The 15,741-nt window shown below is 39.4% G+C and overlaps 1 protein-coding gene and 1 long non-coding RNA gene across 9 annotated transcripts in view; one reads left to right on the top strand and one right to left on the bottom strand.

The window, feature by feature from the left end:
• Positions 1 to 14,845, bottom strand: part of LOC144283208 (uncharacterized) — a 35,053-nt gene extending 20,208 nt beyond the window's left edge. The window contains exon 1 of the long non-coding RNA XR_013351635.1: positions 14,741 to 14,845. This is a non-coding gene — a long non-coding RNA (uncharacterized LOC144283208). The remainder of the gene's footprint in view (positions 1 to 14,740) is intronic.
• The window catches only part of TRPS1 (transcriptional repressor GATA binding 1), a 257,131-nt gene that overhangs the window by 8,351 nt on the left and 233,039 nt on the right, over positions 1 to 15,741 (top strand). The window contains exon 1 of one of the 8 annotated variants that reach the window (XM_077847025.1): positions 12,752 to 12,770. The exons of the other annotated variants lie outside the window; for them this stretch is intronic. The gene's annotated coding sequence lies outside the window, so the exon portion shown is untranslated. Of the gene's footprint in view, positions 1 to 12,751; positions 12,771 to 15,741 lie in introns of those variants that run through there. 8 annotated transcript variants of the gene reach the window in all.

Raw genomic sequence — 15,741 nt, 5'->3', positions numbered from 1 at the left:
CTTTATAGCTTATACTTCTATCCCAAAACGTTATATAGAAATAATATGGAACATGTAAAGACTCCGTACTGTGACCCAGTGCGTTTTTCCCTAGGGTGATGGATTCTCTGCGTCACCCAAATGTGATGCTATTTGCCAGGCTTGTAATACTGGTTTTGAGGGTTGCTGTATGTCCTATTTCATCAAGCAACACAATACAACAACTTTGGTATCTAGGTAATTGACACAGTCAAAATAGGCTCTGGAAAATGTTCCAAATACTTCTAACTAAGTCAGAAGTTAACTTATATGTTCAATTTGTTTAACATTTGAATAAACAATGACTCATTGTCAGCTATTTAAGCATTCTATGGTAGATAGTGTTAGAAGGAACTATACAAGTGTCCATAGTTTATTTTCTGTTTTTTTCTCCCTTTATTTGAACGGAGCATGGTTCCTATTTGCATTTTTAATTGCTCTGTTAATCACTTTGTATTCTTGATAGTAATATAGTATTGTGAAGAATAATGAACATATTCGTAGTATCTAATGTATATGTCTCAAGCTTTAAAAACATTAATAATATATAGTTTAATTGAGTATTAGAATAACCTAGAATGAACCCAGTACAGAATGATGGATACATCACAACTGCTCTTTAGACATGAAATATATTTTAGCTGAAGAAAAAGAAGATAAAGAGGATTTCAAAGCCTCAGAGCTTTTTTACTTGTAGAATTTGGATAGAATTTGTGAAACTTACTATTTAACAAATACTTTTAATACAACCTGTGCTTCTTGATTAGATTCTATGACATGGCTTTCAGCGAATTCTTGTGAATCAGTATTGCAGCTTTTTCCTATAGAAACATATATTATGTCTGAGATCAGAGACATCCATAAATAGTGTAAATATATAGGGCAGGAGTTAGTTTGTGGAATCTGTTTTCTGTATTACGTGATACACTTCATGTGCAAAGGGATCAAGCATTACTAATCTAGTTTTAGCTTTATTTTCTCTGAGCTATGCTCAAGTGCAGCATATGAATTTGTGACTTCATATTAACTTAGTGCGTACATGTACGTACACATATCTGTATTCTCACTCGTATAGAATGTTTCACATTACAGGCAGTGAATGGAATTTTAACCTATTACATATTTTTTTAAGTGACTTTAGCCTTTGTAATATCCATTTTAATTACTTGATGCATCCCAACACCTATCTGAAGGTTAATTTAATTATAATTTTGGTTCTGAAATGAGAGCAAGATAGGCAAAACAAATTAAAAACCAACTTCTACTTGTGACTTCTCTGTGATGTCATTATTCAGACATCATCTTTTCCTCTGAAAGATGTATAAATAAATAGTACATCAGCCTATTATTTTCTCGATTCTATTAAGTAGTTCTGAACATATAAAAGTTCCTGAAAGAGATTTTGGTTTTTGTTCCAGCTTTGCTTTATGATTCCATTAAATTTTTTGGAAAGACAGTCGTTACTCACTGTAACTTTTAAAAATACCATTCAACTGATGGAGTTAAGACTGGTCATATAGATATTAATTTTAGTCAAGGCCCATGTTACTAATTTTTCTCATGACATGTTAGTCTAATTGTTGAATGATTAATAATTTCTTTTATCAACTGTTCCTGGATATAACTTTGAGACTTTTAAAATCAGGTATTTGCTGTATCTGGCAGCTGAATTTTTATGTTATTAAATCGATTTGATTATGAATCGGAGAAACACAAGCGATAATATTTAATACCACCTTCAACTTATTATTGGAAATATTAATTACAAATTTTCCACCTCAGTTCTGCAAACTTGGGTAAGTTTTAGAAAATAACTTAGATGCAAATGGCCAGTGGAAGCAATGACATCCAAGTAAGGAGTAAAATAAAACATTATTTTCTGTAACTTATAAGCAAATCTTAAGAGTTGTGTTTTTTTTTTTTTTTTTTGCATTACAAATTTGCATTACATTCACTGCATGTAAGATGTGGTAAATTACTATAGGAAACTCCCTGTCATTTAAACCTCAATTACTGTGAACTGTTTATTTAACTCTCTATCCCATTACTGTTTATCCTACTTTTAAATGTCCCGTTCTTAAGACAATTTCTGTTGTTGAAAGAGTGTTCTAATTATTTACATTTTGCTTTTTCTTTGGCTTCTGATAAACTTTAAGTAAGGAAACTGTTACTTGTAAGGTCTTAGGCTGATAGTAAAAATCATAATGTACACATTATACATATAAATGTGTACATGATCTTGCCTTTTCAGTTTGTCATTTAACTCTTTAGTGTTACACATATTTATTTGTGTGTACCTGTGTACAGACCTATCATTTATTTGTACTCCCAGATATGTTCAATGCATCATTGCTATTTTTAATTATGTATATACATGCTCTCTTCTCACTCCCCGAATAATTCGATATGTCATTGGCAATAATAAACACTTAAAGATGAGACCAGTAGGGAATTGAAATGGAAAACAGAGGGGGTAGATATTAGTGTAAGCAGACTTTCCTCCTTTTTTTTGTTTCATGTTGAGTTGCTATTTAAAAAGATATGTGTGTATGTGTGTGTGTGTGTGTGTGAACAGAAGGGGGACATGGATACTGTACAATCCATTATAACGTAAGGAACTACTAAAATATATGGCTTTATTTATTTATATATTTTTGACACGGGAAACTTTGACCTCTTTGCCTGTGGTACTGGGGAATTTTAGATAAACCCCTTTGAGGTCACACTCATCAGTTCCGGCTTTGCGTGACAAAAAGCACTCTCTAGCTTCTGGTGCGCTACTGTGCTGTTTTCCTTCAGGACTGGAAGTCCTGTAAGTTAATTTGGCATTTGAACGCACCACTAGAATTTTTCCTTTTTGAAAATCCTCTGGATGGGTTTCAGAGGAGTAAGCAGAGATCACGGGCAGTGTGATGTTCATTTTAGGATGCTAAAGAAAATTATGCTGAGAGCAAGCGTGCTTCCACTGGATTATTTTTCAATGCTTTATTACCATTTTTTACCCATTTTTTTTTCTCCTCTTTGGGATCTAATATTTCAGTTTAAGGAGGAATAAAGATTTCTTCTTATACTGGAAAAATGTGCCAGCTGTAGGGTTTTTACCTACATTTCTTAATAATATGTACATTTTGGTGGGGAGGGGCGGGGAACAATATAAGAAGAGGAAGAAACTTGTATACTATAAAATAATAATATGATTTTATTGTTTGCTGTTGAATAGGCCTTTGCCGTTCCATTTCTATGAGGAAATCCATTGAATGAAATAAAGTTTTGTTATAATTTTGAAATGATTGTAAGCACTAACTGTGACCTACTTCCGGCAAAAGGATTAAGACAGTATTAGTTACTCAGTGCTTCCACCAAACTCTATATTCCCAGTTTATAAATATGAATTTGACCATTTGATCACAGATGATGTTTGAGATGAATGTATCTTGATTCAGGGAAGAGAGTACCTAAATTATTCTCTAAATAATAAAAAGAGAGTACCTAAATAAAAAGAGAGTACTTAAATTATTCCATCAGTATGCTTTAGATTTGCAAGAAGTACAGTGCCAAGTATCATGTTGTCAGTCCTTTGAGATTTTTTAGTAAAGAGTTTTGCTCGTTTATAGTAGATTGTATTCAAGTGATATCAAGCACAGGCTGCTTAACGTATTTGTGCATTGAGCTGTAGTGAAGTTCAATAAATGATTCTATTTCCATCAAAGTTTAGGGAGTAATGTACTAGAATAGTAGCCATCTACTTAATGATGGTTCTGAGGTTTGGAATTTGTAACTGATTTTTAGGAGCTATGGCATAAGTGTAATAATAGGTAGAAATATTTAGAGTGATCACCTTTTATAAAAGTTAGTTCTGTCTTTCATGTCTAGGAAAATATAGCAGTGAATGTTTGCTTTTTGTATGTTTTGTCTCCAAGCAGAGGAAACTGACAGTTTTATGTTTTAAGTGCCGAAAGTTGTTCTTGGCTAAGCAGTCCCTGAGTTAATCACTGGGATGTTAAGTTGAATTTTTGTCTTTGAAAAGTTTTTGAATTTTAAAGTGAAATATGCTTCCATTATTTCCAAATTGACATCCTGCATTCTGGATTGGTTTTTAGAGAAATGTTTTCCAAATTCTCTTGGATTGCTTGAAGTCCATTGATTTTGAAATATTTAGTTTTGTTTTTTTAAGCCTTTCAAAAAGGGGAGGAAAAACTTCTTTTTAGGATTTTCTTATTACAGAATCCTCCTATTTACCATTAAATGCAAATTAATTTTGCAATTATTTTGTATACTGCTTTTTTCCTTTTGTGTTCTTTTCAGATGCATCAGAAATAGAACATTTTGATGCATCAGAAATAGAACAGTGATTTCAGCTCTGCCACCACACCTTTCTGACCTTTCTGGGATGAGATATTGTGGTCATTGCTAAGGAGTCACTACAGAGAAATCTTGTCTTATGTCATCTGCACACTTTCATTTTTACTTCAAAAAAGAGTAGTATTTGAAAATCATATATTTATTCTAATTGCAAATATTATGAATGTTGTAAAATAACATGACATTTAGTTTTTTCTCATTTGCGCCTTAGGCAACTTGTATCTAAAAATTTGTTTGAAGGGATAAGAAAAAGTATTTTAACTAGCTTTGAAGTTAATTTATGATAGTCTTATGGAATTCTCCAAAATTAATTTGAAAATATGAAATACTGTCAGCGCACAGGGTTAGTATTAACTTTGTATATGTAGTGGCAACTTTAACCTGACGTATTTTAATGTAAATGATGTTTTAGTACAAAGAAGATTTTCTCTGGTTTTGCCTGTATTTTATTTTATTTTTTGCAAGCTGTTTGCTTAAAATGATTGGCATCCTTAAATTATGGTTATGTGTAAAACAAATAAGGCTGCTACTATAAAGAAGCAACAGCTCTGCACATTCATCTTAAAGACTATTTTAAAATATTTTCGTTTGGAACGAATGCATCAGGCCCCAAAGAAATAGATAGTATCCCTAACACATCGCCCACACTATTCTCTCGAAGTGGAATTAACTCTGAGAGAGCGCATTATTTCCACTCCTAGTGTAGTTCATTTCGTAGTATTTTGGTGTCTCTGCTGGTAGAAATGTAGACATTTCAACCAACCACCTCCTACTTTGGCTCCTGTGATATCAGGTGAACATTTGGCCAAAACTTTTGGTCCAGTCCAGTGTAATCAAAACCATGTTGTGGAATTAGGCTAATGTGATGATTTCAAGTCATGTTTAATGTGTTTTTTTGAAAAAATAATTTTTAAAAATTTACCTATTTGGGATATAATTGGAAGAGCTGGGACAGTGTGTTTAGATTTAATTCAAAGCCCCTAAATACTGGTATAAAGCATTAAAACAGGGCAGCCCGGGTGGCTCAGCGGTTTAGCACCGCCTTCAGCCCAGGGCCTGATCCTAGAGACCCGGGATCGAGTCCCATGTCGGGCTCCCTGCATGGAGCCTGCTTCTCCCTCTGCCTGTGTCTCTGCCTCTCTCTCTCTCTCTCTCTCTCTCTCTCTCTCTGTCTCTCATGAATAAATAAATAAAATCTTAAAAAAAAAATAAAGCATTAAAACATTCTATAGATCACTTCTTTTCCTAATGTAGGGGAAAGTGGGGTTTATTTGAGTAAACACGTTTGTAGAAATAATTGGTTCCCTTTTATTTTGACAAAACATGATCATGTAAAAATATGAGCAGATTTTCTTTTTTATTATGAGCAGATTTTCTGAGCCCAATAATATGTGAACTTTATTTCTTTAGGTTCCATCAATAAAACCATGTACAAAAGAAAATGAACAGAAGAATACATTTAATCAACTATCTGAGGTCAGATGTAGAGTGAACTGCGTACCCTGCAAGAGAATTCTCTTAGTTCTGTGCTTGTATTCTAAAACCTGGCCCCCATCTCCTTTGCTCATGGGCACATTTCATCAGGTGTGTGAGAGTGTGCAGTGTTCTGTTTCCCACAGACGGGTGGAAATGTGGATTTAGGCTTGAGAGCCTTCTAACAGTTTTCTGTTGAGGAAAAGTGGAAGCTGGCTAATGAAACACTTCTTAATGACTGAACTTCCCCTGAATGATCCCTCTAAAATCTACAACTCAAGTTTAAATTTTGTTTCTTCGTTTTTCTTTCATTCAGGTATAAGTCAGAGTGATCATGGGATCATATTTTCTTTCAAGTGATAGAAATTAAGGACATAAGCTGTTATCCATTCTAGCAGAAGCATCTTACTTTTGCAAAGGAGAGGATTGAGGATGAAGTAGAGTGAATTTCTCATGATCGCACAGCTACTGAGAAAAAGACTGAGCTTAGAACCTGTGTCTGGTCACCATCTCCATTTATACATACAACACTAGACATCGGTTTGAGGTTTGTTGAGGAAGTCGGCCTCGTACTTGAAACTCACTACTCTTCATTTTTCCTTTTGTAGATGGATTTGAGAATAGAATTAGAATATCCTTTATTCATATGCAGTGGGGAATCAGTCATGTAATAAATCAGTTGGTACATTCACATTATTTCCTTATCAGTACCTTATGAAGACATGGAAATCAGATGTGTAATCCAGAAGTTATCCTGAAAGTTAAAAAGTTACTGCAGAAAATTTAGGCTTAATGCTCTTTTGGACCTCTGAACAATACAAGCCTCTTTAGATTTGTGTATATAAAATTCAGTTGGTAAAGAATTGGTTATAAAATGGTCACTAATAAGGAGTGAGTTTGTGTTATTCTTCTCCCTGTAGTTTAGTAGTTTAAAATACCTCCCAACATTTATCTGTTTTGAGGCCAACTTTAAAAATAAAAACAGTCCATTTGAATTAAGGATTTTTTTATCTTCCAAGAAACTGGATTTTTCTTTATTCATAACAGCCATAAGCCCCTTGGCAGGTTGAGAACTATAGACAGCATCTGTGAGATTAGGCCTGAAATGTGCAATTAGTTATTAAAACGTGGTTGAGAAACCATTCGTGGCATTTTAATAAACTCCTCAGCGTTTAGGAAAACAAATTAACAAAGGAATAATAAGGAACTTCATTTATTTTAAATGCTGTTATTAATTTTGTCTTTTGAATGATAAATTTCAGCTTAAATGTAGTAAAAATGATATATTTTAAAATATAAATGTAATGCCTTTATTTTTCTTTTAAAATTTCTTTGAAGTTACATTTTTATCCATGACCCTGCTGTACAATATGAATGCAATTAACAGTTCTTCACTGGTTATTGTTAAGCTAATTTTAATCATTTACTCCGTCGCATTGGAAAAACAGGAAAAATTCTTTGTCATCTTATACATATGAGGTGTATTTTACCCAAATTTCTTGTTTCTTTTATCTTTTATTTCTAATAGTTATGTAATCTAGAGGTTGGTGCAACTCCCCTCATCAGTGAGATTTTATGATTTATAACCTCTGGTGGCACTCTCTTTTCCATTTCTGTTTTAAAGAATTTTGGTGAGTGCCTTGCAGAGAAATGTTGGACCTAAGACATTTTCCCAAACTGTTTTAGAAGATGGTTCCGGGAGGGCCCTTGGAAAGCAGGAAGGAGGTGTGTCAGGCCCTGGAAATGGCGGATTTGGTCCAGGGTCTGCGCTTCAGCCCGTTTTGTATCGAGTTGCCAGGAGAAGATACCTGTTGGACTGCCTTTTATTTGTCTGAGTTTGTGTCTTAGCCAGAGGGCAGGCTTGTCTTTTTTTTTTTTTTTTTTTTAATCTGGTTGTTTTGTTGAACTAATATTTCTTTCAGATGAAAACCCTTTATAAGTGACTGCTCTGAATAGTATTACTTTAAAATAAGAAAGTTTGCCAGTGGAAAAATGATCACATTCAGTCAGAAATAATTACATCAGAGAATAATTAAATAATCTTTAATATTAAAAAGCAGTCCTTCTAGAATGGGTTGAGGAGCCATCTTAATGAGTATGGCGACCATCCCACATAAAACCTCCTTCTTGGTCTAGTGAGCATACTATACAGAGAAAGGCTGAAAACTTCCATTATTTTGACATTATTATCTAGGATTTTTGCCCTCATCTTCCTCTGGCAATTGATTATGTCGTTTATTTTTATTTTATTTATTTTTTTTAAGATTTTATTTATTTATTCATAGAGAGAGAGAGAGACAGATTGGTAGAGACACAGGCAGAGGGAGAAGCAGGCATCATACAGAGAGCCTGACGTGGGACTCGATCCAGGGTCTCCAGGATCACGCCCTGGGCTGCAGGTGGTGCTAAACCGCTGTGCCACCGGGGCTGCCCTATGTCGTTTATTTTTTATGTAGTTGATTTTTTTTTAATTCTACTGTTTATTAGAGTTGAACACCCAATGTTTACCTGATGAAACCATAGGAAACACTGTTAATGCTTATCTCGCCCTGGTTTTTCTTAGTGTTATTTTGGGGTTTGTTTTTCTACTGATCCTTTCCCTATATTCCAAGTATCTCTTTTTCTCCATTGACTTTAAGAGATTGGAACCTTACCATGTACTCTTGGCATTGCAGATCAAAATAAATTTTAAGTGGCTCTTACTCTGGGCTTTGTTTATCAGAAAGTACTTTTTTTGTTGGCTTTTAAAACAGGTCACGTCCAGATAAGGTTTAAATAAGATGAGTTTTTGTATTTCCTTTCCACTTATCAAAGGATTTGCTTTCCTGATAAATCAGTATACATTTAATTTTTTTTTTTTTACCCCTTCGGATCCACAACTTGGCTAATATATTCATCCACATTTAGTAAACCCCTTCTCAAACATTCCTTAAGCTGTTTTATACTTGTTCTCCCAGCACGTATTTCTAAACAAAGACTATCCTGGATGTTTTATAGAAGGTAGCTACATGGCATTTATTTTCTGCTCATTTGGATTCTAATCCAATTACAGTTCATGGAGCATTCTTAGAATCTAGGAAGAGTCTAGTTGCAATTCTATAGCTAATATATAGCTTCTGAAGCTTGGAGATAGGTTACGGTTTAAGCACCTGACTGATTTTAGGTAACAGTGCACAGATAATGAATATAGCTCCCTTAAAAGTTTAGAAAAATACAAGGTAAAACAAAACAAAAGGCTACTCTCTATTTCCAGATGGATTCCATCTTGTACTTGGCATGGCACAAAGTCAAAATGTTGCACTTTGAGATTTATTAATTAGAATGTTTCTAAGCCAGATATGGAATCTGTTCTCCTTTTTCAGATAAAAGATAAACCTACTCAGCTATAAAAATAACTTTAGAGTGGGAAAAATGTTGAAGTCTCGAATCTGCGTTTTCTTTTCATATATACCTCCATTTCTCAACAAAGTGAAATCTACCAGGTTCCTCCTTTTGTTGACACTTTGGTATTGCGGGCACCAGTGGCCTTGTGGCAGCCCGGCCCTATGGGCTTTCCATCTGACTGCATCTCCTAAGTGAATTGGATGCTGCCAACCATTCTCTTGAGTATCTCTCCTGGCTTGGCTTCCAGGGGCCAGGGCATCCCTACCACACTTGTTTTAATCCTTCTTTGACTTTTAATCTCTGCACTTTTTCTTAGTATTCTATGTTTTTAACTTTTGATCTGAATGAAGTAACTCTGGAGGCTTCACCTCCAGACCTAACTTGGCTTCTGAGTTCTAATATCAGTCGTTTTCAGATGCCAGAGGTACTTGTTTATAAATCTATTTATCATCATTAGCCTGGCGTTCGGGACTCTAAGCTTTGTTTTGTTTTGTTTTAAAGATTTTATTTATTTATTCATGAAAGACACAGAGAGAGAGAGAGAGAGAGAGAGAGAGAGGCAGAAACACAGGCAGAGGGAGAAGCAGGCTCCCCCCGGGGAGCCTGATGTGGGGCAAGATCCCAGGACCCCGGGATCATGACCTGAGCCAAAGGCGACACTCAACCACTGAGCCACAGGTGCCGCACAGGACTCTAAGCTTTGTTCCCAGTTTACCAATTCTGTCTCTGCTATACCATGTGTTCTCTCCTCAGAGTAATACTTAGTCCTGGAACATTCCCAAACCAGCCTTCATTCATGTTCTTACCTCTATGAGATGCTTTTCATCCAACCGTAACTGTAGGAATTTTACCTACTCCTCGGATGTTGACTTCTCTTATTCTTCCTGAAGCCTTCAGATTTATAGTCATTTAGATTTACACATCTCTGCCCCGTGCTCCCATTTGTTTGTGGCTTTGGCCCATACCGGAATCTACTTGGCATTGGAAGGCTGAGGAGAGTAAGAGGATACCCAATTTATTTCTGTCCTCTTGACAAAGCCTTAGATGCAGTGGTTTCTCAAAAGTGTTGCGTTAAATTGGCACATGGGGAAAGGACACTTTGGCCAGAAGAGCATGAGACTTTTAGGTATTGACAAAATTGTGAAATTGGGTTGTTAAGTTTCAGAGACGTAAAGGATTATCTGATGTTATATAATTAATAGCCCTAATGAAGGGCTTGAAGTTTGCCCTAATGTATTGTTCCTAAAGTATACTACTGCTGGTTACAACTTAACATGACGTGTTTTGCATCGTACTTTCAAAATCTGTCTTGTAGTGATTAACATCATTGAACCAGGTGTGACAGTGCTGGTAAAACTGAGGTAAAGGAAGGCCCAAACACATTTGTGAGTTACAGAAAAACAAAAACCCATAATTACCTTGTGCTTTACTGATAACTGTGTTTGAGACACTACAAAATAATCAAAGGTACAAAGTGATAGATGATGTGCCCTTAATACATGAAGGTTAACAATGTTTGGTCCCGTGGTCATGAGCCAGAGACGTGTAGTTTTTTTTTTTTTTTTTTTTTTTGAGACGTGTAGTTTTAACTTCCACAGATTGAATGTTTGTCGGCCCAGATACTGCGTCCTGACGTTTGAGGAGAGTGGCTTACTTATTGGCCTCACGGTGCAAGTTACCTGTAAGGGGTCCAGTGTTTGGATGCTAACGGAGCAAGGAAGATTTAGACCTTGCGGAGATCTAGCACAGATACTGGTGAATAGGGTTGGTCAGGAGCTGAGTGGAAGCTCAGTAATGCTGCTCCGGGATGGCCACATTTATGGCAGTGAACGATATTGAACCTCCTCTTGCTCCTTTAAATTTCCATGTCTCCTTGAGGGATGGCCAGTAAAGTGATCACTGAGTAAGAGCTACTGAGACATTTCTCATGTTGAAACAAGAATGCCTGAGACTTCTTTGATTGTTTGATTTTTACTAATTACTTTTAATTTCATTTGAAAAGCCAAGGAACAATTTTGAAGTTGTTTTTTTTTTTTTTTTTTTTTAAGACCGTATTCTTGGCCTTCTCTCTGTAATGGTTTTTTTTTTAACTACAAATCTTTCTTTTTTTTTTAATTTTTATTTATTTATGATAGGCACACAGTGAGAGAGAGAGAGGCAGAGACACAGGCAGAGGGAGAAACAGGCTCCATGCACCGGGAGCACAATGTGGGATTCGATCCCGGGTCTCCAGGATCGTGCCCTGGGCCAAAGGCAGGCGCTAAACCACTGCACCACCCAGGGATCCCCACAAATCTTTCTTTTATCTCAGAATTGGGAATTCCCTTTGATTTAATATATGAATCTGTTAAGCACTTAAATATTATTTTAAACAGCTCTGGAAAATCATGAAGGCTTGCTGTTACTGTGCATTCCCAAATCTGTAGGGGCATGGAACCGTGAAGGAGAAATCAAGGAGAGGATCTATTTAATGAATTTCTTTACTTCTAGGACAGTTAGTTACTTGGAGGGCTCTCATTTATCTGTTTCTTTCTTAATAACAAAACATTCCAAAGCTTCCTAGAAACCTTAGCTAATTGCATATTTCAGACATACTTTTCTGATGTCACCTTACGTCTATCAGCAAGTTAAAAAATCCTTTGAAGGGGATTGTTGGGTTTTTAAAAGTAATAGCTGCCTGAAATTTACAAACTATTTAAGTGATAGTAGAAGGAGTTTCATGGAAGAGTACATTCTAGTTAATAAGTAGGAATTTTTAAATGCTCTGTACTTTTCCACAACTGAAGGAGTGCATACTTTTGGTTGAAAGTGAGTAGGCGAAATGTAGTCCTCCTGCTTTTCTGGTAGTCTTGGTGGCTTAGAAATCTCTTGATTGTAGTTTCATAATTCCTGACATGACTATCTAGCTCTCATGTCTGCTAATGCAGAAATAGGAAGGAAATGTATGTTTTGGCTCCATTAAAATGTTCCTTATCAGACTGTATGTAGGAGGAGTGGTCACTGAAGATGCCTCTATTTGCCAGCTGGACGGCGTGTGCACCGCGCTAGTTTCCTGTCTGCTAAAGCTGTGTGGTGCCCTTTAATGATGGGAAGGAGCACATTATTAAATGTGTTGGCCCCGTCGTCCGTGGCAGTGTTTTCACTTGTGAAAATCAGGGAGCAGAGGGCATGCAAACTTTGCCCAAAGGCTGGATAGAGTTTGCATAGAAATGAGCTACGTGTGGCAACAACTGATTTGGTGGATGCCTCCTCGCTAGCACTGATCACTAAAAAGAAGTGAGAGCGACCAAAGGCCATAGGTGAGCTCGGTTTACAGGGGAAAAGCTCCTTCCCCCAGAGGTTAGTCTTTACTTAGGGGCCACCTTCAAGTGACGGTAATGGTTCACATTTGTGGAGCAAATGTGTATTGTCTCCACCTGAGGTAGGAACTGCTGTCATCTATGATTCTCAGGGAATTCGCCTACGCTGGGACAGGTAGCTAGAGCAGAATCAGGATTTGAACCCAGGCAGTCTGGCTGGAGAGCTAAGGCTTGGTAAGCGCATCTACTTCACTTCTCGTTTGCTGTGAGCAGGGTTTTCAGTTGCTGTGTAATCCAGGGGTTTCAAAGACTAGGTGACTTTCATATGAGCGCTGTCTCAGTCCATTTTCTTCTTAAACCCTAATCTACCTTTGTTCATTTTCAGAGAAATAAAGCCATCGTCTTTATATGTGACATTTTAAAATCCGGTTTTAGTAGTAACTCACATTCAACTTGTGTTCTTTCCATAGAGGTAGCTGCAATCTCGTGTTAAAAAAAAAAAAATCTGTATGAGTCTAAGTAACTGTCTCTTCTTGGCTCCATTACAGTAAAAAGGCTGTGGTCAGCAAACTCTTGTAGGGTGAAGTTGTTGAATGACATGGGGATGTGGTACTGTCCTGTTAATCCTCAGGGCTTTGTGTTTCTTAAATTATTTGCACTCCTGGACAACTGCCCCTGCTCCAAATGGGGTCTTAGCGTGGCATTCTTACTTGGCTTCTGTGTGTTAACAAAAACATTAAAAGGAAAGGGCAGTTTGGGTTAGGCATACAGACAAACAAACAAACCCTTTATCATCCTTTAGATTGTCTCTGTTGGATTAATTTTAAAAAGTAATTTATATTTTATGAATGAGCTTTAAAGGTCCAGTGTGTTTTGGTGGTTAGTATAGTCTCATAAGCAAAAGCCAAGAGTGAAACTGCTCCCCCCCCCCTTTATTTTCTTTTAAGGAGAAAAAAAAAAAAAAATCAGGACCGCAGATCAGTAGCAGCAGTAGGATTCCATTTAACTGCTTCTCAAGAAGCTCCAGCCCCAGTGAGTTGGCTGCGTCTTGGAAGGAGGCTGCTTGCTGGCTGCTGCCCGTGGCCTCCCGAGCTGCGGCGACAGGAGCTTTGTGTGTGTCGGTGGCGAGCGCGGACCCCGCGCGGACCCCCCGCCTGCAGCAGCCGCCGCGCGCTCCGCTCCGCGCCGGGCCGGGCCAGGGCTGGGGGTGGGGGTGGGGGTGGGGGTGGGGGGTGCTGCCGCGGGCCGCCCCAGGAGGCTGGTGCGCGCTCGGCCCGCGCGTCCCTGCGGGAGGCTGGTGCGCGCCGGGCCCCAAGCGCCCCCCCACGCGCGACCCCCGCCGGCCTGGACCCTGCACCCGCCGGCCCGCCGCGCGCCCCCCCCCTGCGCCCCCCCCTGCGCCCTCCCTGCGCCCCCCCTGCGCCCCCGCCGGCCTGGACCCCGCCCCCGCCGGCCCGCTGCGCGCCCCCCCTGCGTCCCCGCCGGCCTGGACCCCGCACCCACCGGCCCGCCGCGCGCCCCCCCTGCGCCCCCCTCCCCGGCGCCCCCCCTGCGCCCCCGCCGGCCTGGACCCCGCACCCGCCGGCCCGCCGCGCGCCCCCCCTGCGCCCCCCCTGCGTCCCCGCCGGCCTGGACCCCGCACCCACCGGCCCGCCGCGCGCCCCCCCTGCGCCCCCTCCTGCGCTCTCCCTGCGCCCCCGCCGGCCTGGACCCCGCCCCCGCCGGCCCGCCGCGCGCCCCCCCTGCGCCCCCGCCGGCCTGGACCCCGCACCCGCCGGGCCGCCGCGCGCGCGTCCGCGCTCCTCCTGTGCGCCCGCGGCTCCCGCGTCCCCACCCCGCGCTGCCCACCCCGCGCTCCCCGCCCCGCCGTCTCCAGGAACGCTCCCGCGCTCTGCTCTCGGCCCTTCCCTGGCTTCCTCGGGGCCGGGCCCCCCTTTGCTTTGACCTTCTCCGGGCGTCCCTCGTGCGCAGCCTCCCGAGGCGGCTTGGCCGGCGCTTCCTCCCCATCCACCCTAACTGTCCACCTGCGCTCCGTGGGCAGCTCGTAGACGCTCGCCCGTAGAGACCACCAGGTTCTGGTTTTGCGTGAACCCAGCGACTGTCGAACGATCAGCTTTTAGGTCTGACCCGTCCTTTCTCATGCACAGTTTTCCAGGAGCTGCTTCAGCCAGGTACCGCTGATGTTTGGAAGCATATTTACTTACGCAAACATTCTTGAGTCCATGGAGGGATCCTGTCTCCTGCATTCTCCATCAGAAAGCCCCGAAGACAATAAACATAAAGTCACATGCGCTAAGTCACGATGTAGGTTATCATTTAGTACTTTTTATGAGCACATGAAGCTTCTCTGCAGTGGCTGAGGCTTCTACTTTTTGGACTTTGTATTTTTTGCAAGGAACACATTTTGAAACGGCTGCCCTGCATGGATCCCCATCAGGTCTTATCCCTCTCTGCATTATCAAGCTTATTTTTAAAATTAGTTTTTTTTTAAGGCCATGCTTTTTTACACCCTTTGTATTAGTCCTTTTCTGGAAACCCATATTATTAAGGGCCTAGGATGAAATATCAGTGTTTTTAGTAGCGCTGCTCTTCAATTCCTTACCGCAAGAAGTTTTTAACAAAAGGCTTGAACTTTATTGGCTCATATAATGTATACCCAGTTGCTCCATTTTTGCCTCCAAGATTCTAGTGTGACTGATGTAAAGAAAATAGATTAATATATACCTGGATCTAAGGGGGGCATTTTAACTTTAAGGGGACAGGGTTTTTATATTGATGCCTTGGTTGATTTTAAATTCCCTCCACCCCAAAATGGAAATTTAGCTCCTTCTTTTTAACTTGTAACAGATTAGCTTTTAGTGTTGCTTTCCATAGGGAAATATGCTTGTTAAGTTGACATCATAAGTTGATTTCATAAGACAGCATAAAACTGGAGCTGTTGTGTTGGGAAAAAAAAATGCCCTTAAATATAAGAAATGATTTAATAAAGAAGATCTTTTTCAAGTAACATGTTGAAAAGAAAATGATCATCTTATGATTAAAAACATCAGCAATACTAAACCAATTATTAGTAAGTACTGTTCTGTCCTCAAATTTTTAAGTGCGTAATTACGCTGTGCAATCAAAAGTACTGAAGTCACACCATCAGGAGCTTCGTTGTAACATACAAATGGTAAAGACTGAGTCCACCATACATTTTTCTTAT

Source organism: Canis aureus, chromosome 14, assembly GCF_053574225.1.
Source record: "Canis aureus isolate CA01 chromosome 14, VMU_Caureus_v.1.0, whole genome shotgun sequence".
In the NCBI taxonomy this organism is placed as follows: domain Eukaryota; kingdom Metazoa; phylum Chordata; class Mammalia; order Carnivora; family Canidae; genus Canis; species Canis aureus.
The sequence above is the reverse complement of the archived record's forward strand: the minus strand, read 5'-3'. Positions and strand labels throughout refer to the sequence as shown.